This window comes from Durio zibethinus, chromosome 7, assembly GCF_047325235.1.
Source record: "Durio zibethinus cultivar Kanyao isolate XHJ-2024 chromosome 7, ASM4732523v1, whole genome shotgun sequence".
NCBI classification, from domain to species: Eukaryota; Viridiplantae; Streptophyta; class Magnoliopsida; order Malvales; family Malvaceae; genus Durio; species Durio zibethinus.
Window position 1 is genome coordinate 7,761,251 of NC_143168.1, and position 27,491 is coordinate 7,788,741.

The following is a 27,491-nucleotide window of genomic DNA, read 5'->3' on the forward strand; positions in this document are numbered from 1 at the left end:
TGGAATGAACTCTGTATGCCTAAGCCAACCCATGAAACGAGCGTGCGGGCACTCAGCCTGCTGGAGAGGCAGAATGCGTAAGTCGGGGACCGACCCGGTCCCTCCCTGCGTGCTGTCGATCCTGCTATTGCAACCCTTAATCCGATCTGATCTTAGACTGGGAATGAACTCCGTATGCCTAAGTCAACCCATGAAACGAGCATTTGGGCGTTGAGCCGACCAGAGAGGCATAATGCGCAAGCTGGGGATCGGCCCGATCCCCATCTACGTGCTATCGGTCTCGCTGCCACAACCCTCGGTTCGGTTGGGGTTTAGACATGGAATGAACTCCCTATGCCTAAGCCGACCCACGAAACGGGCGTGTGGGACCTCAGCTGGCAGGAGAGGCAGAATACGCAAGCCGAGGATTGGCCCTATCCCCCTGCGTGCTACCGAACCTTCTGTCGTAACCCTCAGTCTGATCCGATCTTAGACTGTCAATGAACTCCGTATGCCTGAGTCAACCCACAAAATGAGCGTTCGGGCGTTGAGCCGACCGGAGAGGCATAATGCATAAGCCGGGGATCAACCCGATCCCCCTTTACATGCTGCCGGTCCCATTGTCACAACCCTCGATCTGGCTGGGGCTTAGACATGGAATGAACTCCCTATGCCTAAGCCAACCCATGAAACGGGCGTGCGGGCACTCAGCTGGTCGGAGAGGCAGAATGCACAAGCCGGGGATCGGCTCGATCCCCCTTGCGTGCTGCCAAACCTTCTGCCGTAACCCTCGGTTCGATCCGATCCAATCTTAGACTGGGAATGAACTCCTTATGCTTAGATTGGGGATGAACTTCGTATGCCTAAGTCAACCCATGAAACGAGCATACGGGCGCTTAGCCGACTGAAGAGGCCCACTTGAGAGGCATAATGCGCAAGTCAGGGATCAGCCCGGTCCTCCTCTACGTGTTGTCGATCCAGCTGCCAGTCCTGCTACCACAACCCTCGGTTTGGCTAGGGCTTAGACGTGGAATGAACTTTGTATGCCTAAGCTAACCCATGAAACAAGCGTGAGGGCGCTCAGTCGGTCGGAGAGGCAGAATGAGCAAGCTGGGGACCGGTCCAGTCCCTTTCTGCTTGCTGTCGATCCTGCTGTTGGTCCTGCTGCTGTAACCCTCTGTCCGGTCTGATCTTAGACTGGGAATGAACTCCGTATGCCTAAGTAAACCCACGAAACGAGCGTGCGGGCGTTGAGCCAATCAGAGAGGCATAATACGCAAGTCGGGGATCAGCCCGATCCCCCTCTTCGTGCTGTCGATCCCGCTGCCACAACCCTCAGTTTGGCTGGGGATTAGACATGGAATGAACTCCCTAAGCCTAAGCCAACCCACAAAACGGGCGTGTGGGCGCTCAACCGACCGGAGAGGCAGAATGCGCAAGCCAGAGATCGGCCCGATCCCCCCTGCGTGCTACCGATCCTGCTGCCGCAACCCTCGGTCCAATCCAATCTTAGACTGGCATTGAACTCCATATGCTTAGACTGGGGATGAACTATGTATGCCTAAGTCAACCCACGAAACGAGTGTGCGGGTGCTCAGCAGACCGGAGGGCCGATCGAAAAGGCATAATGCACAAGCCAGGGATTAGCACGGTCTCCCTCTGCATGCTGTCGATCTCGTTACGAATCTTACTGCCACAACCCTCGGTCTAGCTGGGGTTAGACATGGAATGAACTTCGTATGCCTAAAAAAACCATCGAAACGAGCGTGCGGTCGCTCAGTCGATCGGAGAGGCAAAATACGCAAGCCGAGGATCGACCCGATCCCCCCTGCGTGCTGTCGATCCTACTGCTGGTCCTACTACCGTAACCCTCAGTCCGATCTGATCTTAGATTGGGAATGAACTCCGTATGCCTAAGTCAACCCATGAAACAAGCGTACGGGCGCTGAGCCAGTCGGAGAGGCATAATGTGCAAGTCAGGGATTGACCTGATCCCGCTTTACGTGTTGTGATCCCACTGCCACAACCCTCAGTCTGGCTGGGGCTTAGACATGGAATGAACTCCCTAAGCCTAAGCCAACCCACGAAACGGGTGTGCGGGCCCTTAGCTGACTGGAGAGGCAGAATGCGGAAGTTAGCGATCGGTCGATCCCCCCTGCGTGCTATCGATCCTGCTGCCGCAACCCTCGGTCCGATCCAATCTTAGACTGGCAATGAACTCCATATGCTTAGACTGGGGATGAACTACGTATGCCTAAGTCAACCTACGAAACGAGCGTGCGGGTGCTCAACCGGCCAAAAGGCCAGTCAGAGAGGCATAATGCACGAGCCGGGGACTAGCACGGTCCCCCTCTGCATGCTGCCGATCCCATAGCCGGTCTTGGTGCCCTAACCCTCGATCCGACGATGGCTTAGACATGGAATGAACTCCATATGCCTAAGAAAACCCACGAAATGAGCGTACGGGCCCTCAGTCGACCGGAGAGGCAGAATGCGCAAGCCGGGGATCAGCCCGATCCCCCCTGCGTGCTGTCGATCCTACTATTGGTTTTGCTGCCGCAACCCTCGATCCAGTCTGATCTTAGACTAGGAATGAACTGCGTATGCTTAAACATGGAATGAACTCCGTATGCCTAAGCCAACCCATGAAATGAGCATGTAGGCACTCAGTCGATCTAAGAAGCAGAATGCGCAAGTCGGGGTCGACCCGGTCCCCCTCTGCGTGCTGTCGATCTTACTGTCGCAACCCTCGATCCGATCTGATCTTAAACTGGGAATGAACTCCGTATGCCTAAGTCAACCCATGAAGCGAGCATTTGGGCGCTGAGCCGGTCGGAGAGGCATAATTCGCAAGCCAGAGATCGGCCCGATCCCCCTCTGCGTGCTGTCGGTCCTGGTGCCACAACTCTCAGTCTGGCTGGGGCTTAGTCATGGAATGAACTCCCTATGCCTAAGCCAACCCACGAAACGGGCGTGGGGGCGCTCAGCCGACAGTAAAGGTAGAATGCATAAACCGAGGATCAGCTCGATCTCCACTGCGTGCAGTCGATCCTGCTGTCACAACCCTTGATCTGATCTGATCTGATCTTAGACTGGGAATGAAGTCCGTATGCTTAGACTGGAGATAAACTCCGCATGCCTATGTCAACCCATGAAACGAGCGTGTGGACGCTCAGCCGGCTGGAGAGGCATAATGCTCAAGTCAAGGATCAGCCTGATCCCCCTCTGCATGCTATCGATCCCACTATCGGTCCTACTACCACAACCCTTGATCCGACTGGGCCTTAGAAATGGGATGAACTCCGTATGCCTAAGCAAACCCACGAATGAGAGTGCGGGCGTTCAGTCGACAGGAGAGGTAGAATGCGTAAGCTTGGGATCGACCCGGTCCCCCCCGACGTGCTGTCGATCCTACTGCTAGTCCTACTGCCGTAACCCTCGATCCGATCTGATCTGAGAAAGGGAATGAACTCCGTATGCTTAGACATGGAATGAATTCCATATGCCAAAGCCTACCCACGAAACGAGCGTGTGGGCGCTCAGTCGATCGGAGAGGTAGAATGTGCAAGCCGGGGACCGGCCCAATCCCTCCTGCGTGCTATCAATCCTGCTACCGTAACCCTTCATCTGATCTGATCTTAGACTGGGAATGAACTCCGTATGCCTAAGTCAACCCATGAAATGAGCGTGCGGGCGCTGAGCCGGTCGGAGAGGCATAATACGCAAGCTGGGGATCAGTCCGATCCTCCTCTATGTGCTACCGGTACCGCTGCCACAACCCTCGGTCCGGCTGGGGCCTAGACATGGAATGAACTCCCTATGCCTAAGCCAACCCATAAAACGGGCGTGCAGGTGCTCAGTCAGCCGGAGAGGAAGAATGCGCAAGCCGGGGATCGGACTGGTCCCCCCTACGTACTGTCGATCCTGCTGTCGCAACCCTCGGTCCGATCCAATCTTAGACTGGGAATGAACTCCATATGCTTAGATTGGGGATGAACTCTGTATGCCTAAGTCAACCCACAAAACGAGCATGCGGACACTCAGCCCACCAGAGAGGCAGGATGCGCAAGCCGGGGATAGAACGGGTGGTAGGTGGGTTCAAGCACATTTTCATATTTCTGTCATGCCAATGCCTTTTTTATGGCTTGTAAATTCATACAGTGGTCCCCTACACCTTCATGTGATGTTTCGTGGCAAGACGGCCCGTTTTCTATTTTTCACAATTTTTGAAACTTTTTGTGGTTCGGGATTTTTTAAAATTTTTTTGGAGAGAGTTTTGTCCCTACATTTGGTAGAGGTGATCCTTGTATTTTTATTGGCATGCACAAAATAATTCAGCTAAAAACTCGAAGTGGAGAAGATTTTGTGACCCTTTGAAAAAAGTGTCCTCATTTCAGAAACTTTAATGGCTACTGGCAGCAAACCTATAAAATGTCAAATGCTCTTTAAAGGAGTGTGAGTTCTCAAGGTTTGATGAGGGATAGGGGGCCAATATAAGGACCAAGTACCACCACCCATCGCACATCATGTGTGCACACCCCCGACCCCTCCAATCGTCGGAACCCCCAATGCCGTCGGATAGGCTCTCCGACGATGCTCCGACGATGGTGCCCCGGGCAAAAAAAATGCGGCACCAGCACATGCCCAAGCCCAGCATGTGCACTGTGGCTCAAACTCTTAGACTTCGGGATGAACTCCGTATGCTTAGACATGGAATGAACTCCGTACGCCTAAGCCAACCCATGAAACGAGCGTGCAGGCGCTCAGCCAGCCGGAGAGGCAGAATGCACAAGCTGGGGATCGGCCTAATCCCCCCCGGTGTGCTATCGATCTTGCTGCTGCAACCCTCGATCAAATTCGATCTTAGAGTGGGAATGAACTCCGTATGCCTATGTCAACCCATGAAACGAGCGTTCGAGCGCTAAGCTGGTCGAAGATGAATAATACGTAAGTCGGGGATCAGCTCGATCCCCCTCTACGTGCTGTCGGTCCCACTGCCACAACCCTCGATCTAACTGGGGCTTAGACATGGAATGAATGCCCTATGCCTATCCCAACCCACGAAACAGGCGTCCGGGGGCTCAGCCGATCGAAGAGGCAGAATGCATCAATCGGGGAATGGCCCGATCCCCCCTGCGTGGTACCGATCCTACTGTCACAACCCTCGGTCTGGTCTGATCTTAGACTGGGAATGAACTCTGTAAGCTTAGACTGGGGATGAACTCCGTATGCCTAAGTCAACCCACGAAACGAGCGTGCGGGTGCTCAGCCGGTCGAAGAGGCATAATATGCAAGCCGGGGATCAGCTCGGTCTCCCTATGCATGCTACCGATCCCACTTTCGATCCTACTGCCACAACCCTCGGTCGAACGGGGGCTTAGACATGGAATGAACTCCGTATTCCTAAGACAACCCACGAAACGAGCGTACGGGCGCTCAGTCGATCGGAGAGGTAGAATGTGCAAGCTAGGAATCGGCCCGGTCCCCCCTGCGTGCTGCTGATCCTGTTGCTAGTCCTGCTGCCGCAACCCTCGGTTTGATCTGATCTTAGATTGGGAATGAACTTCGTATGCTTAGACATGGAATTAACTCCGTATGCCTATGCCAACCCATGAAACGAGCGTGCGGGCACTCAGCCAGCTGGAGAGGCAGAATGCGTAAGCCAGGGATCGACCCGATCCCCCTACGTGCTGTCGATCCTGCTACTGAAACCCTCAGTCTGGTCTGATCTTAGACAGGGAATGAACTTCATATGCCTCAGTCAACCCATGAAACGAGCGTGCGAGTGTTGAGCCAGCCGGAGAGGCATAATGCGCACACCGAGGATCGACCCGATCCCCCTCTGCGTGCTGCCAGTCCCGCTGCCACAACCCTCGGTCTGGCTGGGGCTTAGACATGGAATGAACTCCGTATGCCTAAGCCAACCCATGAAACGGGCATACGGGCGATCAGCCGACCGGAGAGGCAGAATGCGTAAGCCAGGGATCAGCTCGATCCCCTTACGTACCGCTGATCCTACGGCTGTAACCCTCGGTTTGATCTGATCTTAGACTGGGGATGAACTCTGTATGCTTAGATTGAGGATGAACTTCGTATGCCTAAGGCAACCCATGAAACAAGTGTGCGGACGCTCAGCTGACCAGAGAGGCAGGATGCGCAAATCGGGGATCGAACGGGTGGTAGGTGGGTTCAAGCACATCTTCATATTTCTGCCATGCAAATGCCATTTTTATGGCTTGTAAATTCATACAATGGTCCTCTATGCCTTCGAGTGAAGTTTCGTGGCAAGATGACCCGTTTTCTATTTTTCATGATTTTTAAAACTTTTTACGGTTCGGGATTTTTTAAAATTTTTTTAGAAAACGTTTTGTCCCCAAATTTGGTAGAGGTGATCCTTGTATTTTTTTTTGGCATGCACAAAAAAGTTCAGCTAAAAAATTGAAGTGGAGAAGATTTTGTGACCATTTGAAAAATGTGTCTGCATTTCAGACAGTTTAATGGCTACTGACAGCAAACCTATAAAATCTCAAATGCTCTTTAAGGAGGTGTGAGTTCTTGAGGTTTGATGAGGGATAGGGGGCCAATATAAGGGCCAAGTACCTGCACCCATCGCACATCATGTGCGTACACCCCCTGGCCCCCCCAATCGCCGAAACCCCTATTGCCGTCGGTTAGGCCCTCCGGCGATGCTCCGACGATGGTGCCCTAAGCGAAAAAAATGTGGCACCAGAACATGCCCGAGCCCAGCATGTGCACCGTGGCTCAAACTCTTAGACTGGGAATGAACTCCTTATGCCTAAAAATGGAATGAACTCTGTATGCCTAAGCCAACCCACGAAATGAGCGTACGGGCGCTCAATCGGTCGGAGAGGTAGAATGCACAAGCCGAGGATCAGCTCGGTCCCCCCTACATGCTGCCGATCCTACTGTCGCAACACTTGGTCTGGTCCAACCTTAGATTGTGAATGAACTCCGTATGCTTAGACTGGGGATGAACTCCGTATGCCTAAGTCAACCCATGAAATGAGCATGCGGACGCTCAGTCGACCAGAAAGGCAGGATGCGCAAGCCGGGGATCGAACGGGTGGTAGGTGGGTTCAAGCACATCTTCATATTTCTGCCATGCCAATGCCATTTTTATGGCTTGTAAATTCATACAATGGTCCCCTACGCCTTCATGTGAAGTTTCATGGCAAGACGACCCGTTTTCTATTTTTCATGATTTTTGAAACTTTTTACGGTTTAGGATTTTTTTAAATTTTTTTAGAAAGAATTTTGTCCCCAAATTTGGTAGAGGTGATCCTTGTATTTTTTTGGCATGCACAAAAAAATTCAGCTAAAAACTCGAAGTGGAGAAGATTTTGTGAACGTTTCAAAAAAGTGTCCCCATTTCAGACACTTTAATGGCTACTAGCAGCAAACCTATAAAATCTCAAATGCTCTTTAAGGGGGTGTGAGTTCTCGAGGTTCGATGAGGGATAGGGGGCCAATATAAGGGCCAAGTACCAGCACCCACAGCACATCATGTGCACACACCCCTGGCCCCCCCAATTACCGAAACCCTAATGCCGCCGGTTAGGCTCTCCGGTGATGCTCGGACGATGCTCCAGTGATGGTGCCCCGGGCGAAAAAAATGTGGCACCAGCACATACTCGAGCCTAGCATGTGCACCTTGGCTCAAACTCTTAGACTGGGAACGAACTCTGTATGCTTAGACATGGAATGAACTTCGTATGCCTAAGCCAACCCACAAAACGAGTGTGAGGGTGCTCGGCCAGCCGGAGAGGCAGAATGCGGAAGTCGGGGATCGACCCTGTCCCCCCTGTGTTCTGCCGATCCTGCTGTCGCAACCCTTGGTCCAGTCCAACCTTAGATTGGGAATGAACTCTGTATGCTTAGACTGGGGATGAACTCCGTATGCCTAAGTCAATCCACGAAACGGGCATGCGGACGCTCAGCCGACCAGACAGGCAGGATGCGCAAGCCGGGGATCGAACGGGTGGTAGGTGGGTTCAAGCATAACTTCATATTTCTGCAGTGCCAATGCCATTTTTTTTGGCTTGTAAATTCATACAATGGTCCCCTATGATTTCATGTGAAGTTTCGTGGCAAGAAGACCCATTTTCTATTTTTCATGATTTTTGAAACTTTTTACGGTTCAGGATTTTTTAAAATTTTTTTAGAAAGATTTTTGTCCCCAAATTTGGTAGAGGTGATCCTTGTATTTTTTTTGGCATGCACAAAAAAATTCAGCTAAAAACTCGAAGTGGAGGAGATTTTGTGAACGTTTGAAAAAAGTGTCCCCATTTCAGACACTTTAATGGCTACTAACAGCAAACCTATAAAATCTCAAATGCTCTTTAAGGGGGTGTGAGTTCTCGACGTTTGATGAGGGATATGGGGCCAACATAAGGGCGAAGTACCATCACCCATCGCACATCATATGCGCACACCCCCCAGCCCCCCCAATCGTCGGAACCCCCAATGCCACCGGTTAGGCTCTCCGACGATGCTCTGATGATGCTCTGGTGATGCTCTGATGATGCTCCGGTGATGCTCCGGTGATGCTCCGGTGATGCTCCAGTGAAAAAAATGCAGCACAAGCACATGCTTGAGCCCAGAATGTGCATCGTGGCTTAAAATCTTAGACTGGGAATGAACTCCATATGCTTAGACATGGAATGAACTCCGTATGCCTAAGCCAACCCATGAAACAAGCATGTGGGCGCTCAACCGGTCGGAGAGAAATAATGCGCAAGTCGGGGGTCAACCCGATCCTAGTACCACAACCCTCGGTCTGACTGGGGCTTAGACATGGAATGAACTCCGTATGCCTAAGCCAACCCATGAAATGAGCGTGCGGGTGCTCAGTCGGCCAGAGAGGTAGAATGTGCAAGCAGGGGATCGACCCGGTTCCTCCTTGCGTGCTATCGATCCTGCTACCGCAACCCTCGGTTTGATCTGATCTTAGACTGGGAATGAACTCCGTATGCATAAGCCAACCCATGAAACGAGCGTGCGGGCACTCAGCCGACTGGAGAGACAGAATGCGCAAGCCGGTCGAAGAGGTAGAATACGCAAGTCAGGGATCAGCTCGGTCCCCCTTACGTGCTGCCGATCCTACTGTCGCAACCCTCAGTCCGGTTCGATCTTAGACTGGGAATGAACTCCTTATGCTTAGACTGGGGATGAACTCCGTATGCCTAAGTCAACCCATGAAACGAGCGTGCAGGCACTCAACTGGTCGGGGAGGCCGGCCGGAGAGGCAGAATGCGCAAGCCAGGGATCGTTCTGGTCCCCCCTGCATGCTGTCGATCCTGCTGCTGGTCCTGCTACCACAACCCTCAGTCCGATCCGATCTTAGACTAGGAATGAACTTCATATGCCTAAGTCAACCCACGAAATGAGCGTTCGGGCGTTGAGCCGACTGGAGAGGTATAATGCACAAGCCAGGGATCGACCCTGTCCCCCTCTGTGTGCTGTCAGTCCCACTGCCACAACCCTTGGTCCGGCTGGGGCTTAGACATGGAATGAACTCCCTATGCCTAAGCCAATCCACGAAACGGGCGTGCGGGCCGGTCCCCCCTACATGCACAAGTCGAGGATTGGCCCGGTCTCCCTTGCATGCTCTCGATCCTGCTACCGTAACCCTCGATCCGATCCAATCTTAGAGTAGGAATGAACTCCGTATGCTTAGACTGGGGATGAACTCCGTATGCCTAAGTCAACCCACGAAATGAGCGTGTGGGCGTTCAGCCGATCGGAGAGGCCGATCGGAGAGGCATAATACACAAGCCGGGGATCAGCCCGATCCTTCTCTGCGTGCTGCTGATCTCGCGATCGATCCTGCTGCCTCAACCCTCAGTCTGGCTGGGGCTTAGACATGGAATGAACTTGGTATGCCTAAGCCAACCCATCAAATGAGCGTGCGGGTGCTCAACCGACAGGAGAGGCAGAATGCGTGAGTCGGAGACTGACCCGATCCCCCCTGCGTGCTGCCGATCCTTCTACCACAACCCTCGGTCCGATCTGATCTTAGACTGGGAATGAACTCTGTATGCTTAGACATGGAATGAACTCCCTATGCCTAAGCCAATCCATGAAACGGGCGTGTGGGCGCTCAGTCGGTCGGAGAGGCAGAATGCGCAAGTCGAGGATCGACTCGGTCCCCCCTGCGTGCTGTCGATCCTGCTGTTGGTCCTGCTGCCGGTCCTGCTGTCGCAACCCTCGATCGGATCTGATCTTAGACTAGGAACGAACTCCGTATGCCTAAGTCAACGCACGAAATGAGCGTTTGGGCACTGAGCCGACTAGAGAGGCATAATGCGTAAGCCAGGGATCGGCCCTGTCCCCCTCTGTGTGCTGCCGGTCCCACTACCACAACACTAGGTTTAGCTTGGGCTTAGACATGGAATGAACTCCGTATGCCTAAGCCAACCCACAAAATGAACGTACAGGCGCTCAGCCAATCAGAAAGGCAGAATGCGTAAGCCGAGGACCGGTCAGGTCCCCCTACGTGCTGTCGATCCTACTGCCACAACCCTCGGTTCGGTCTGATCTTAGACTGGGAATGAACTCTGTATGCCTAAGTCAACCCACGAAACAAGTGTACGGGTGCTCAGTCGATCAGAGAGGTAAAATGTGCAAATCGAGGATCGGCCCGGTTCGCCCCTGCATACTGCCGATCCTACTGTTGGTCCTACTATCGCAAGCCTCGATCCGGTCCGATCTTAGACTAGGAATGAACTTCGTATGCTTAGACATGGAATGAACTCTGTATGCCTAAGCCAACCCATAAAACGAGCGTACGGGCGCTCAGTCGGTCGGAGAGGTAGAGTGCGCAAGCCGAGGACAGGTTCGATCCCACCCTGTGTGTTGTCGATCCTACTACCGCAACCCTCGGTCTGATCTGATCTAAGATTGGGAATGAACTCCGTATGCCTAAGCCAACCCACGAAACGAGCGTTTGGGCACTGAGCTGGCCGGAGAGGCATAATGCACAAGCTAGGGATCGGCCCAGTCCCTCTCTATTTTCTGCGATCCCGCTGCCACAACCCTTGGTTCGGCTGGGGCTTAGACATGGAATGAACTCTGTATGCCTAAGCCAACCAATGAAACGAGCGTGTGGGCACTCAGTCGACCGGGGAGGCAGAATGCGCTAGTCGGGGTTCAACCCGATCCCCTCTATGTGCTGTCAATCCTACTATCGCAACCCTTGGTCTGATCTAACCTTAGACTGGGAATGAGCTCCTTATGCTTAGACATGGAATGAACTCCGTATGCCTAAGTCAACCGATGAAACGAGCATGCGGGTGCTCAGCCAGCCGGAGAGGCAGAATGCGTAAACCGGGGATCGAACCGATCCCCCCTGCATGCTGTCGATCCTGCTATCACAACCCCCGATGCGGTCAAATCTTAGACTGGGAAAGAACTCCGTATGCCTAAGTCAACCCATGAAACAAGTGTTCGGGCATTGAGCCGATCGGAGAGGAATAACGCACAAGTCGGGGATCAGCCCGATCCCTCTCTGCGTGCTGTCGATCCCACTGCGACAACCGTCAGTCCGGCTGGGGCTTAGACATGGAATGAACTCCCTATGCCTAAGCCAACCCATGAAACAGGTGTGTGGGCGCTCAGCCAGCCAGAGAGGCAGAATGCACAAGCTAGGGATCGGCCCGGTCCCCCCTACATGCTGTTGATCCTGCTGCCGCAACCTTCGGTCTAGTCTGATCTTAGATTGGGAATTAGCTCTGTATTCTTAGACTGGGGATGAACTCCGTATGCCTAAGTCAACCCATGAAATGAGCTTACGGGCGCTCAACCGATCGAAAAGGCCGACCGGAGAGGAATAATGTGCAAGCTGGGGATCAGCTCGATCCCCCTCTGCATGCTGCAAATCCCGCTGTCAGTCCTACTGCCACAACCCTCGGTCTGACTGGGCTTAGACATGGAATGAAGTCTGTATGCCTAAGCCAACCCACGAAACGAGCGTGCAGGCGCTCAGCCGGTAGGAGAGGTAGAATGCGCAAGTCAGGGACTGGCCTGATCCCCCCTGCGTGCTGTCGATCCTGCTACCTCATCCGTCTGTTCGATCTGATCTTAGACTGCGAATGAACCCGTATGCCTAAGTCAACCCACGAAACGAGCGTGCGGGTGCTGAGCCAATCGAAGAGGCATAATGCGTAAGCCGAGGATCGACCCGATCCCCCTCTATGTGCTGTCGATCCCACTGCCACAACCCTCAGTCTGGCTGGGGCTTAGACATGGAATGAACTCCTTATGCCTAAGCCAACCCATGAAACGAGCGTATGGGCACTGAGCCAACCGGAGAGGCAAAATTTGCAAGCCGAGAATTAGCCCAGTCCCCCCTGCGTGCTACCGCAACCCTCGATCCAGTCCAATCTTAGACTGGGAATGAATTTCATATGCTTAGACTGGGGATGAACTCCATATGCCTAAGTCAACCCACGAAATGAGCGTGCAAACGCTCAGCCGACCAGAGAGGTAGGAAGCGCAAGCCGGGGACCGAACGAGTGGTAGGTGGGTTCAAGCACATTTTCATATTTCTACCGTGCCAATGCCATTTTTATGGCTTGTAAATTCATACAATGGTCCCCTATGCCTTCATGTGAAGTTTCGTGGTAAGATGACCCGTTTTCATTTTTCACGATTTTCAAAACTTTTTACGGTTCGAGATTTTTTTAAATTTTTTTAGAAAGAGTTTTGTCCCCAAATTTGGTAGAGGTGAAAAAAGTGGAGAAGATTTTGTGATCGTTCAAAAAAAGTGTCCCCATTTCAGACACTTTAAAGGCTACTGGCAGCAAACCTATAAAATCTCAAATGCTCTTTAAGGGGGTGTGAGTTCTCGAGGTTTGATGAGGGATAGGGGGCCAATATAAGGGCCAAGTACCAGCACCCATCGCACATCATGTGTGCACACCCCCCGGCCCACCCAATTGCTAGAACCCCCAATGCTGCCGGTTAGGCTCTTCGACGATGCTCCGATGATGGTGCCCCAGGCGAAAAAAATTGTGGCACCAGCACATGCCTGAGCCCAGCATGTGCACCGTGGCTCAAACTCTTAGACTGGGAATGAACTCCGTATGCTTAGACATGGAATGAACTCCGTATACCTAAGCCAACCCACGAAACGAGCGTGCGGGCACTCAGCCAATCGGAGAGGCAGAATGCGCAAGCTGGGGATCAGCCCGATCCCCCTTTGCGTGCTGCCGATCCCGTTGCCACAACCCTCGATATGACTGGGCCTTAGACATGGAATAAACTCCCTATGCCTAAGCCAACCCATGCAACGGGCGTCCGGGAGCTCAGCCGACCGAAGAGGTAGAATGCGCAAGCCAGAGATCGGCCCAGTCCACCCTACGTGCTGCTGATCCTATTGCCGCAACCCTCGACCCGATTCGATCTTAGACTGGGAATAAACTCCATATGCTTAGACTGGGAATGAACTCCGTATGCTTAGACATGGAATGAACTTCGTATGCCAAAGCCAACCCACAAAATGAGCGTACGGGTGCTCAGCTGACCGGAGAGGCAGAATGTGCAAGTTGGGGATCGGCCCGATCCCTCCTGCGTGCTGTCGATCCTGCTACCACAACCCTCAGTCTGGTCTGATCTTAGATTGGGAATGAACTCCGTATGCCTAAGTTAACCCACAAAACGAGCGTGCGGACACTGACCCGGTTGGAGAGGCATAATGCACAAGCCGGGGATTAGCCCGATCCGCCTCTGCGTGCTGTCGGTCCCGCTGCAACAACCCTTGGTCCGATTGGGGCTTGGACTTGGAATGAACTCCCTATGCCTAAGCCAACCCACAAAACGGGCCTGCGGACGTTCAGCTGATCGGAGAGGCAGAATGTTCAAGCCGGGGATAGGCCTGGTCCCCCTTGCATGCTGCCGATCCTACTACCGCAACCCTCTGTCCGGTCCGATCTTAGACTGGGAAAGAACTCCGTATGCTTAGACTGGGGATGAACTTCGTATGCCAAAGTCAACCCACGAAATGAGCATGCGGACGCTCAGTCGAACAGAGAGGCAGGATGCGTAAGCTGGGGATCGAACGGGTGGTAGGTGGGTTCAAGCACATCTTCATATTTCTGCCACGCCAATGCCATTTTTATGGTGTGTAAATTCATACAATGGTCCCCTAAGCCTTCATGTGAAGTTTTGTGGCAAGACGACCCGTTTTCTATTTTTCACGATTTTTGAAACTTTTTACGGTTCGAGATTTTTTAAAAATTTTTTAGAAAGATTTTTGTCCCCAAATTTGGTAGAGGTGATCCTTGTATTTTTTTTTGGCATGCACAAAAACATTCAGCTAAAAACTCGAAGTGGAGAAGATTTTGTGACCGTTTGAAAGTGTCCCCATTTCAGACACTTTAATGGCTACTGGCAGTAAACCTATAAAATCTCAAATGCTCTTTAAGGAGGTGTGAGTTCTTAAGGTTTGATGAGAGATAGGGGGACAATATAAGGGCCAAGTACCAGCACCCATCGCACATCATCTGCGCACAACCCCCCGGCCCCCCAATCACCGGAACCCCCAATGCCGCCAGTTAGGCTCTCCGACGATGGTGCCCCGGGCGAAAAAAATATGGCACTAGCACATGCCTGAGCCCAGCATGTGTACCGTGGCTTAAAATCTTAGATTGGGAATGAACTCCGTATGCTTAGACATGGAATGAACTTCGTATGCCTAAGCCAACCTACGAAATGAGCGTGCGGGCGCTCAGCCGATCGGAGAGGCAGAATGCGCAAGCCAGGGATCGGCCCAGTCCCCCCTGCGTGCTGTCGATCTTGCTGCCACAACCCTCGGTCTGGTCCGATCTTAGACTCGAAATGAACTCTGTACGCATAAGTCAACCCATGAAATGAGCGTACGGGCGCTAAGCCGGCCGAAGAGGCATAATGCACAAGTTGGGGATCGACCCGATCCCCCTCTGCGTGCTGCTGGTCCCGCTGCCACAACCCTTGGTCCAGCTGGGGCTTAGACATGAAATGAACTCCCTACGCCTAAGCAAACCCACGAAATGGGTGTGCGGGCGCTCAACCGGCCGGAGAGGCAAAACTTCGATAGAATGCGCAAGCTGGGGATCGAACTGGTCCCCCCTGCGTGCTGTCGATCCCACTACCACAACCCTCAGTCCAGCTGGGGCTTAGACATGGAATGACCTCCTTATGCCTAAGCCAACCCACGAAACAAGCGTACGGGTGCTCAGCCGGACGGAGAGGCAGAATGTGCAAGCTTGGGATCGGCCCGGTCCCTCCTGTGTGCTGCTGATCCTACTACCGCAACCCTCGGTTCGGACTGATCTTAGACTAGGAATGAACTCCGTATGCTTAGATTGGGGATGAACTTCGTATCCCTAAGTCAACCCACAAAATGAGCGTACGGGCACTCAGTCGGTCGGAGAGGCATAATGCGCAAGCCGGGGATCAGCCCGGTCCCCCTTGCGTGCTACCGATCCCGCTGCCGGTTCTGCTGCCACAACCCTCAGTTTGGTTGGGGCTTAGACATGGAATGAACTCTGTATGCCTAAGCCAACCCATGAAACAAGCGTGTGGGTGCTCAGCCGGTTGGAGAGGCAAAATGCGCAAGTCGAGGATCGGCTCGGTCCCCCCTGTGTGCTGCCGATCCTGTTGCTGGTCCTTCTGCCGCAACCCTCAGTCCGGTCCGATCTTAGACTGGGAATGAACTCCGTATGCTTTGACATGGAATGAACTCCATATGCCTAAGCCAACCCACAAAACGAGCGTGCGAGCACTCAGCCGGCCGGAGAGGCAGAATGCGCAAGCCGGGGATCGACCCGATCACCCCTGCGTGCTGTCGATCCTGCTGCTGCAACCCTCGGTCCGGTCCGATCTTAGATTGGGAATGAACTCTGTATGCCTATGTCAACCCATGAAAACGAGTGTGCGGGTGCTAAGTTAGCCGGAGAGGCATAATGCACAAGCCGGGGATCGGCCCGGACCCCCTCTACGGGCTACCGATCCCACTGCCACAACCCTCGGTTTGGCTGGGGCTTAGACATGGAATGAACTCCCTTTGCCTAACCCAAGCCACGAAACGGGCGTACGGGGGCTCAACCGGTCGGAGAGGCAAAATGCACAAGTCGAGGATTGGCCCGGTCCCCCCTGCGTGCTGTCGATCCTGTTGCCACAACCCTCGATCCGATCCGATCTTAGATTGGAAATGAACTCTGTATGCTTAGACTGGGGATGAACTCTGTATGCCTAAGTCAACCCATGAAACGAGCGTGCAGGCGTTCAGCCGACCAAAGAGGCAGGATGCGCAAGCTGAGGATCGAATGGGTGGTAGGTGGGTTCAAGCACATCTTCATATTTCTGCCATGCCAATGCCATTTTTATGGCTTGTAAATTGATACAATAGTCCCCTAAGCCTTTCGAAACATTTTGTGGTTTGGGATTTTTTAAAATTTTTTTAGAAAGCGTTTTGCCCCCAAATTTGGTAGAGGTGATCCTTGTATTTTTTTTTGGCATGCACAAAAAAAATTCAGCTAAAAATTCGAAGTGGAGACGATTTTGTGACCGTTTGAAAAAAGTGTCCCCATTTTAGACACTTTAATGGCTACTGGCAGCAAACCTATAAAATCTCAAATGCTCTTTAAGGGGGTGTGAGTTCTTGAGGTTTGATGAGGGATAGGGGGCCAATATAAGGGCCAAGTGTCACACCCTAGGCGGGCATGCCAGGCACATCAGGCACATCAGGCGCACCAGCAGGCGAGCCAGAGGTTGAGGCCTACAGACCAGGCGTGCTGGCGGGTATCTGCATGCAAAGCCTAGTAAATGAGTTTAGAACGCCTACCCAACTTGCAGGCCAGCCCGTGATACCAAGGCCTGGCATACAAGCTGCCCGTACCACATCCAGAAGGGCCCAAGGTGCTGGACACGCAGGGGAAGCTTCTGGAAGCAGGTAGGATCAGCAACAGCATCCTGGCAGATTTGGTTGACCCTCAAAATCAGGAGTTAGCATCTTGATTGATTATAATCTGTATAATCCCATGATTTTAGCCTTTATTCTAGGGATATTGCCATTAAGTGTAAGCTGGAGCCTCAACTATAAATAGAGGGCTGCTCCTCCCTCATTTGTACACCATCAAACACTTCTATTTCAGTGAATACAAGAGCCTTTCCAGAATTCTGCCTTCTTATCCTGTTTCTCTTTAACTTGCGTAATCAGCCCTTCCTGTTGTTCTAGTGCCTGTACGCTTGTGTTTTAGGTTGACTTAGGCATAAAGGAGGAGATTCCAAGCCTAAAGCCGCACGGTTTCTGAGTCTAATGTCGAAGCTCGTGACAGTTGGTATCAGAGCAGGTTTGATTCTGCGTGTTTGTGTTGTGCAGGTTAGAGGAGATGGCATCCCAAAGTGACACTGCTAACCACCAACCAGAGGCCCAGGAGCATGGGCATGGAAGAGGGAAGAAAGCCAATTCTAGAGATATCTGGTCTACCATGGATGGTAGGCTGGCCAAGGTGGAGGTGACCATGGACGACATGGGGGAGAAGCTTGAAGGGGTAGAGACTCACATTGCATCGCTAGACTCCATGGGGGAGGAGATCTAAAGTGAGCTGCAAGCTGCTCTCAACAAAGGCTTGGACGTGTTCACCTAAAAGAATTAGACCATGGAGGCTGAACTGCTGACCTTGCGCGATGGCATGGAGGCCATGCGCCAGCAGATGGAGGAGCTTACCAGTGAGCTCGTTGCTTGCAAGATTGCCATTGGGAATGGCATGTTTGCTGGAGTGTCCAAGTCCAAAATGGATGTCCCCAAGCCTAAGGAGTTCAAGGGGACTAGGGCGGCCAAGGAAGTAGATACCTACCTTTGGGGTATGGAGCAGTACTTCTAGGCCATGGGCATGCAAGATGAGGTGATAAAGGTAAGCATCGCTGCTATGTATCTCACTGATGTAGCCTTATTGTGGTAGAGGCGCAGGTGTGATGATGTCAGGTGTGGGAGCACCAAGATTGGAACCTGGGCAGAGTTCCAAAAGGAGTTCAGAGAATAATTTTACCCCAAGTATGCCGATGATGAGGCACGGGCAAAGTTGCACAAGTTGAGCCAGCAAGGGGACATAAGGGAATATGTCCAGAAATTCTCTAAACTAATGCTATTGATCTGGGATCTAGGCAAGAAGGACTCTTTATTTGCTTTCATGGATGGGCTGAAGTCGTGGGTGAAGCATGAGCTACAAAGGAGAGGAGTTCATGACTTGGCTAAAGCCATGACTACTGCCGAGGCCTTGATAGAGTTCAAGCCTCTGAACAAGTTCGAGTCTACCAAGCCCAAGGGTAAGGGCAGGGACGATAGGGACCGAAAGAAGTAGTCCAAGGGGAAGGACCGTGATCGGGAGTCCAAGGATGGAGACCGAGACCGTTCAACCAAGGATGGCGAGAGGAAGCCACCAACAGGCAAGTGGAAAGCAAAGGGGGACCGAGAGCCACTAGCTTGTTACCTATGTGGAGGGAGCCACATAGCACGTAATTACCCGTAAAAGGGTAAGCTAGCTGCTATAGACAAGGAGTCTGACGAGGAGCCAGAGTCAGGGGCAGCAAAGCTTGGGTCATTGGTGCTCAATGCTATCTAGAGTAAGGGGAGTCACAAGCCAAAGGGCTTGATGTTTGCAGATCTGATGGTTGCGGGTCAGAAGGTGAGTGCACTGGTGGACACATGTGCCTCACATCTTTTTATTTTAGGTGATAGAGCCCGAAAGCTCAGACTAAAGGTGTAGAAAGGGACTGGTACCATCAAAACGGTGAACTCCAAGGAAGTTCCAGCCATTGGAGTAGCACGGGGAGTGGAGTTGTAGCTTGGAGACTAGAAAGGCAAGGAGACCATTGAGGTAATACCCCTTGACGACTATGAGTTTGTGATTGGGTTGGATTTCCTCGTTCGAATTAACGCCATCCTTGTGCCTTTTATCGATTGTGTTTGCATCTTGGATGCACGGTGCCAATGACTAGTGCCATTGAGGAGAGGGTCTAGAGTTAGGTCGTGGGTGGTGTCAGCCATCCAATTTGCCAAGGTGGTAAGCAAACAAGAAGACACCTTGTTGGCAGCCCTGAAATATGATGAGCTAAGGGAGAAGGAGACCAAGTCACCCTTAGAGGTGCTAAAGGTGATGAAGACCTTTAGTGATGTGATGCCTGCAAAGCTACCTAGCAAGCTACCACCTAAGAGGGAGGTGGACCATAAGATCGAGCTGGTGTCCGAGGCCAAGCCACCAGCTAGAGCCCCTTATCGAATGTCTCCAATAGAGTTGGAGGAGTTGAGGAAGCAGCTCAAAGAGTTAGTTGATGCTGGCGTCATCAGGCCATCGAAGGGTGCACCGATTCTATTTCAGCACAAGCATGATAGGTCGTTGCGGCTGTGTATAGACTACCGGGCTTTGAATAAGCTGACCATCAAGAACAAGTACCCCATCCCACTCATTGTGAACTTGTTCGATCAACTTGGGAGCGTAGGTGGTTCACCAAGCTGGATTTGAGGTCAGGCTACTATCAAGTCAGGATCGCAGAGGGAGATGAGCCAAAGACAGCATGTGTCACTCGGTATGGCTTGTATGAGTTCTTGGTGATGCCTTTTGAACTCACGAACACCCCAGCAACATTCTGCACCCTTATGAACAAGGTACTTCAATCATTCCTTGATCGGTTTGTTATGGTTTATTTGGATGACAATGTGATCTACAACCAGACTTTGGGAGAGCATGTAGACCACTTGAGACAGGTGTTCGAGGTGTTGCGGGTGCACAAGCTATTTGTCAAGAGGGAGGAGTGCTCATTCACCCAACAGGAGATCCCATTCCTTGGCCACATAGTGGGAGGTGGTAGGATACGCATGGATGAAGGCAAGATACATGCCATCCTGGAATGGCAAGCACCAGCCAAGGTCACTGAGTTGAGATTGTTCCTTGGGCTGGTCAACTACTACAGGTGCTTCATCAAAGGTCACTCAACAATAGCCATGCCATTGACTGACTTGCTCAAGAAAGGGAAAGCATGGGAGTGGAGCGCAAGGTGCCAAGAAGCCTTTGACAGGTTAAAGTGGGCTGTGATCGAGGAGCCAGTCTTGGCCTTGCCAGACCATGCCAAGTCGTATGAGGTGCATACGGATGCATCAGACTTTGCCATAGGGGGCGTGTTGATGCAGGAGGGACGTCCAGTCGCGTTCGAAAGCAAAAAGCTGAACGAGACTGAGTGCAAGTACACGGTCCAAGAGAAGGAGATGATTACAGTGGTACATTACTTGCGCACTTGGCACCATTACCTGTTGGGGTCGAGGTTCGTGGTTAGGATAGACAATGTGGTGACCAACTACTTCCAGGCGCAGAAGAAGCTATCCCCCAAGTAGGGGAGATGGCAAGATTTTCTTGCAGAATTTGATTTCTAGATAGAGTACAAGCTGGGGCGGGTGAACCTAGTGGCAGACGCCCTGAGCAGGAAGGCTAACCTTGCTGCCATTAGCCAACCAGAGGGGTCACTGGTGCCACGCATCAAGGAGGGACTTACGCATGATCCTACAGCTAAGGCTTTGATGGAGTATGCCCAGCAAGGTAAGACTAGGCAATTTTAGTTGCAGGATGGCTTGCTATACACCAGGGCAGTAGACTATTTGTGCTGCAGCATGGGAAGCTTTGTAAGGAAGTTTTGTAAAAAAGCCATGATTCAAGGTGGGCTGGACACCCCAAAGTGAGCCATACCTTGGCACTGATCGAGGACCGGTACTACTGGCCGTACATGAGGGATGATGTGGAGGCCTATGTGAAGACTTATCTTATGTGCCAATAGGACAAGGTGGAGCTCAAGAAACCAGGCGATCTCTTAGAGCCACTGCTAGTGCCAAAACGACCATGGGATAGTGTTTCTCTAGACTTTATAGTCGGTCTACCCAAAACAGAAGGGTTTGGAAGCATCATGGTAGTGGTGGACAGGTTTTCCAAGTATGGAATCTTCATTCCAGCAACTAAAGAGTGCCCAGCCGAGGAGGCAGCTCAATTGTTCCTGAAGAACATGGTTAAGTACTGGGGAGTGCCGAGGACCATTGTTAGTGATCGGGACGGGCATTTCACGGGCAGGTTCTGGACTGAGTTGCTCAAGTTGTTGGGGTCAGACTTGAACTTTTCCACCAGCATGCATCCCCAGACCAATGGGCAGATAGAACGAGTGAATGGACTATTGGAGGTCTACCTCAGGCACTATGTGAGTGCCATACAAAGGGACTGGCCAAAACTGCTAGATATTGCATAGTTTTCCTACAACTTGCAAAGGAGCAAGGCAATGAACCAGAGCCCATTTAAGGTTATGACAGGGTAACAACCACTAACACCCGGTTCGATTGCTGCAGGTTATACAGGGCTGAATCTAGTAGCATACAAGTTTGCCAAGGCATGACAGGAGCAAACTGACTTGGTCAGAGTTTGTCTACATAAGGCAGTCAAGAGGTCAAAGAAGTGGGCAGACCAGAATAGGCGGGATGTGCAGTTCCAGGTTGGAGACTTGGTGTTGGTGAAGCTACATCCCATTGTGCGCAATAGAGGGCTGCACAAAAGCCTAGTTCGGAGGTATAAGGGACCTTTTCGAGTAGTCAAGAGGGTAGGCAAAGTTGCCTACAAGGTGGATATGCCTCCCAAGCTGAGGGTATACCTGGTGTTCCATGTGAGCATGCTCAAGCTGTTCCATGAGGATGAAGGAGATCCAGGACAGGCAGAGTCAAAGCGTGTGCCAAAGGCCTCATATGAGAAGGAGGTCCACAGCATCATAGCTGATCGGAAGGTGAGACGAAAGAACTATCAGCCAAGACAAGAGTACTTGGTGCACTGAAAGGGACTTCCAGACAGTAAGGTGAGCTGGGAACCAGCAGAAGACTTATGGCAGTTCAGGGACCAGATCAGGTAGTACCATGCAGAAGACGCAATGAGGGCATTGTGCAATTAGGTGGGGCAGAATATCACGCCCTAGACGGGTGCGTCAGGCACATCAGGTGAGCCAGAGGTTGAGGCCTGCAGACCAGGCATGCTAGCTGGTATCTACACGTAAAGCCTAGCAAAGGAGTTCAGAACGCCTGCCCAACTTGCAGGCCAACCCGTGAGACCAAGGCCTAGCATACAAGCTACCCGCACCACATTCAGAAGGGCCCAAGGTGCTGGACACGCAAGGGAATCTTCTGGAAGCAAGCAGGATCAGCAGCAGCATCCTAGCAGATTTGGTTGACCCTGAAAATCAAGAGTTAGCATCCTGATTGATTGTAATCTGTATAATCCCATGATTTTAGCCTTTATTCTAGGGATATTGCCATTAAGTGTAAGCTGGAGCCTCAACTATAAATAGAGGGCTGCTCTTCCCTCATTTGTACACCATCAAACACTTCCGTTTCAGCGAAAACAAGAGCATTTCTAGAATTCTACCTTCTTATCCTATTTCTCTTTAACTTGCGTAATCAGCCCTTCCTGTTGTTCTAGTGCTCGTACGCTTGTGTTTTAGGCTGACTTAGGCATAAAGAAAGAGGTGTGAGTTCTCGAGCTTTGATGAGGGATAGGGGGCCAATATAAGGGCCAAGTACCAGCACCCACCGTACATCACGTACGCATCTCTCGCCAACCCCCCAATCATCGGAACCCTCAATGCCACCGGTTAGGCTCTTTGGCGATGCTCCGGTGATGGTGCCTCGGGTGAAAAAAATGTGGCACCAGCACATGCCCGAGCCCAGCATGTGCACCGTGGCTCAAAATCTTAGACATGGAATGAACTCTGTCACTTAGACATGGAATGAACTCCGTATGCTTAAGCCAACCCACGAAATGAGCGTACGGGTGCTCAACCAACCGGAGAGGCAGAATACACGAGCCAAGGATCGACCCGATCCCCCTCTGCGTGCTGTCGGTCCCGCTACCACAACCCTCGGTCTGACTGGGGCTTAGACATGAAAAGAACTCCCTATGCCTAAGCCAACCCACGAAATGGGCGTGTGGGCGCTCAATTGGTTAAAGAGGTAGAATGCGCAAGCTGGGGATTGACTCAATCCCCCCTGCATGCTGTCGATCCTGCTGCCACAACCCTTGGTCCAGTTTGATCTTAGACTGGGAATGAACTTCCTATGCTTAGACTGGGGATGAACTCCGTATGCCTAACCTCAACCCACGAAATGAGCGTGCAGGGGCTCAGCCGACCAGAGAGGCATGATGCGTAAGCCGGGGATCGGACGAGTGGTAGGTGGGTTCAAGCACATCTTCATCTTTCTGCCATGCCAATGCCATTTTTATGGAGTGTAAATTCAAATAATGGTCCCCTAAGCCTTCATGTGAAGTTTCGTGGCAAGACGACTCGTTTTCTATTTTTCATGATTTTTGAAACTTTTTATGGTTCGAGATTTTTTAAAATTTTTTCAGAAAGAGTTTTGTCCCAAAATTTGGAAGAGGTGATCCTTGTATTTTTGTTGGCATGCACAAAAAAATTTAGCTAAAAACTCGAAGTGGAGAAGTTTTTGTGACCGTTTGAAAAAAGTGTCCCCATTCCAGACACTTTAATGGCTACTGGCAGCAAACCTATAAAATCTCAAATGCTCTTTAAGGGGGTGTGAGTTTTCAAGGTTTGATGAGGGATAGGGGGCCAATATAAAGGCCAAGTACCAGCACCCATCGCACATCATGTACGCACACCCCCCCGGCCCCCCAATCACCGGAACTCCCAATGCCGCTGGCTAGGCTCTCCGGCGATGCTCCGACGATGCTCCAGGAGAAAAAAATGCGGGACCAGCACATGCCCTAGCCCAGCATGTGCACCGTGGCTCAAAATCTTAGACTGGGAATGAACTCCATATGCTTAGACATGGAATGAACTTCGTATGCCAAATCCAACCCACGAAACGAGCGTGCAGGCGCTCAGCCGGCCGGAGAGGCAGAATGCGTAAGCCGAGGATCGACCCGATCCCCCCCTAAGTGCTGTCGGTCCTGCTGTCGCAACCCTCAGTCTGGTCCAATCTTAGACTGGGAATGAACTCCGTATGCCTAAGTCAACCCACGAAACGAGCGTGCAGGCGCTGAGCCGGCCGGAGAGGCATAATGCGAAGCCGAGGATTGGCCCGGTCCCCCTCTGCGTGTTGTCGGTCACGCTGCCACAACCCTCGGTCCGACTGGGGCTTAGACATGGAATGTACTCCCTATGCCTAAGCCAACCCATGGAATAGGCGTGCGGGCACTCAACCGACTGCAGAGGCAGAATGTGCAAGCCGGGGATCGGTCCGGTCCCCCCTGCGTGCTGTTGATCTTGCTGTCGCAACCCTCTCTCCGATCTGATCTTAGACTGGGAATGAACTCTGTATGCTTAGATTAGGGATGAACTTCGTATGCTTAGACTGGGGATGAACTCCGTATGCCTAAGTCAACCCACGAAACGAGCGTGCGGGCGTTCAGCCGACCAGAGAGGCAGGATGCGCAAGCCGGGGATCGAACGAGTAGTAGGTGGGTTCAAGCACATCTTCATATTTCTGCCATACCAATGCCATTTTTATGACTTGTAAATTCATGCAATGGTCCCGTAAGCCTTCATCTGAAGTTTCGTGGCAGGACGACCCGTTTTCTATTTTTCATGATTTTTGAAACTTTTTACGGTTTGGGATTTTTTTAAATTTTTTTAGAAAGAGTTTTGCCCCTAAATTTGGTAGAGGTGATCGTTGTATTTTTTTTGGCATGCACAAAAAAATTCAGCTAAAAACTCGAAGTGGAGAAGATTTTGTGACCATTTGAAAAAAGTGTCCCCATTTCAAACACTTTAATGGCTATTGGCAGCACACCTATAAAACCTTAAATGCTCTTTAAGGGGGTGTGAATTCTCGAGGTTTGATGAGGGTAGAGGGCCAATATAAGGGCCAAGCACCAGCACCCATCGTACATCATGTGTGCACACCCCCCGGCCCCCCAATCATCGGAACCCCCAATGCCGTCGATTAGGCTTTCCAGCGATGCTCCGACGATGCTCCGGAGATGGTGCCCCTTGCAAAAAAAATGCGGCAGCAGCACATGCCTGAACCAAGCATGTGCACTGTGGCTCAAAATTGTAGACTAGAAATGAGCTCCGTATGCTTAGACATGGAATGAACTCCGCATGCCTAAGCTAACCCACGAAACGAGCGTACGGGCGCTCGACCAACCGGAGATGCAAAACGTGCAAGCCGGGGATCAACCCGGTCCCCCCTACGTGCTGCCGATCCTGCTGCCGTAACCCTCGGTCTGGTCTGATCTTAGACTGGGAATGAACTCCATATGCATAAGTCAACCCACGAAACGAGCGTGCGGGCACTGAGCCAGTCAAAGAGGCATAATGCGCAAGCCGGGGATTAGCCCGGTCCCCCTTTGCGTGCTGCCAGTCCTGCTACCACAACCCTCAGTTTGGCTGGGGCTTAGACATGGAATGAACTCCCTATGCCTAAGCCAACCCATGAAATGGGCATGCGGGCACTCAGCCGAGCAGAGAGGCAGAATGCGCAAGCCGGGGATCAGCCCGATCCCCCTTGCGTGCTGCCGATCCTACTACCGCAACCCTCGGTCCAGTCCAATCTTAGACTGGGAATGAACTCCGTATGCTTAGACTGGGGATGAACTCCGTATGCCTAAGTCAACCTATAAAACGAGCGTGCGGGCGCTCAACTGGTCGGAGAGGCATAATGCGCAAGTCGGGGATCAGCCCGATCCCCTTCTACGTGTTGTTGATCCCGCTGCCGATCCTGCTACCACAACCCTCAGTCTGGCTGGGTCTTCGACATGAAATGAACTCCATATGCCTAAGCCAACCCATGAAATGAGCGTGCGGGTGCTCAGCCGACCGGAGAGGCAGAATGCGCAAGCCGGGGATCGATCTGGTCCCCCCTGCGTGCTGTCGATCCTGCTGCCCCAACCCTCGGTGTGGTCCGATCTTAGACTGGGAATGAACTCTGTATGCTTAGACATGGAATAAACTCCGTATGCCTAAGCCAACCCATGAAACGAGCGTGCGTACGGGTGCTTAGCTGATCAAAAATGTAGAATGTGCAAGCTGGGGTTCGCCCGGTCCCCCCCTACGTGCTGTCGATCCTACTGCTGCAACCCTCAGTTCGATTCGATCTTAGACTGGGAATGAACTCTGTATGCCTAAGTCAACTCATGAACGAGCGTGCGGGTGCTGAGCCGACCGGAGAGGCATAATGAGCAAGCCGGGGATTGGTCCGATCCCCTTCTGTGTGCTGTCGGTCCCACTGCCATAACCTCGGTCTGGCTGGGGCTTAGACATGGAATGAACTCCCTATGCCTAAGCCAACCCGTGAAACGGGTGTGCGGGTGCTCAGCCAGCCAGAGAGGCAGAATGCGCAAGCCGGGGATTGGCTCGATCCCCCTTACATGCTACCGATCCTGCTACCGTAACCCTTGGTCCAGTCCATCTTAGATTGGGAATGAACTCCGTATGCTTAGATTGGGGATGAACTACGTATGCCTAAGTCAACCCACGAAACAAGCATGCGGGCGCCCAGTCGACCAGAGAGGCAGGATGCGCAAGCCGAGGATCGAACGGGTGGTAGGTGGGTTCAAGCACATCTTCATATTTCTACCGTGCCAATGCCATTTTTATGGCTTGTAAATTCATACAATGGTCCCCTAAGCCTTCATGTGAAGTTTCGTGGCAAGAAGACCCATTTTCTATTTTTCACAATTTTTGAAACTTTTTACAGTTCGAGATTTTTTAAAATTTTTTTAGATAGAGTTTTGTCCCCAAATTTGGTAGAGGTGATCCTTGTATTTTTGTTGGCATCCACAAAACAATTCAGCTAAAAACTCGAAGTGGAGAATATTTTGTGACCGTTTGAAAAAAGTGTCCCCATTTCAGACACTTTAATGGCTACTGGCAGCAAACCTATAAAATTTCAAATGCTCTTTAAGAGGGTGTGAGTTCTCAAGGTTTGATGAGGGATAGAGGCCCAATATAAGGGCCAAGTATCAGTACCTATCGCACATCATGTGCGTACTGCCCCCGGCCCCCCCAATGTCGTCGGTTAGGCTCTCTGACGATGCTTCGACGATGGTGCCCCAGGCTAAAACAATGCTGCACCAGCAAATGCCCGAGCCCAGCATGTGCACTGTGGCTCAAAATCTTAGACTGGGAATGAACTCCATATGCTTAGACATGGAATGAACTCCATATGCCTAAGCCAACCCACAAAACGAGTGTGTGGGCGCTCAACTGGCCAGAGAGGCAGAATGTGCAAGCTGGGGATTGGCTCAGTCCCTCCCTGCATGCTATCGATCCTGCTGCCACAACCCTCGATTTGGTGCGATCTTAGACTGGGAATGAACTCCGTATGCATAAGTCAACCCACGAAACGAGCGAGCGGGAGCTGAGCTGGTCGAAGAGGCATAATGCATAAGTCGGGGATCGACCTGATCCCCTTATGCATGCTGTCGATCCCACAGCCACAACCCTTGGTCCAGCTGGGGCTTAGACATGGAATG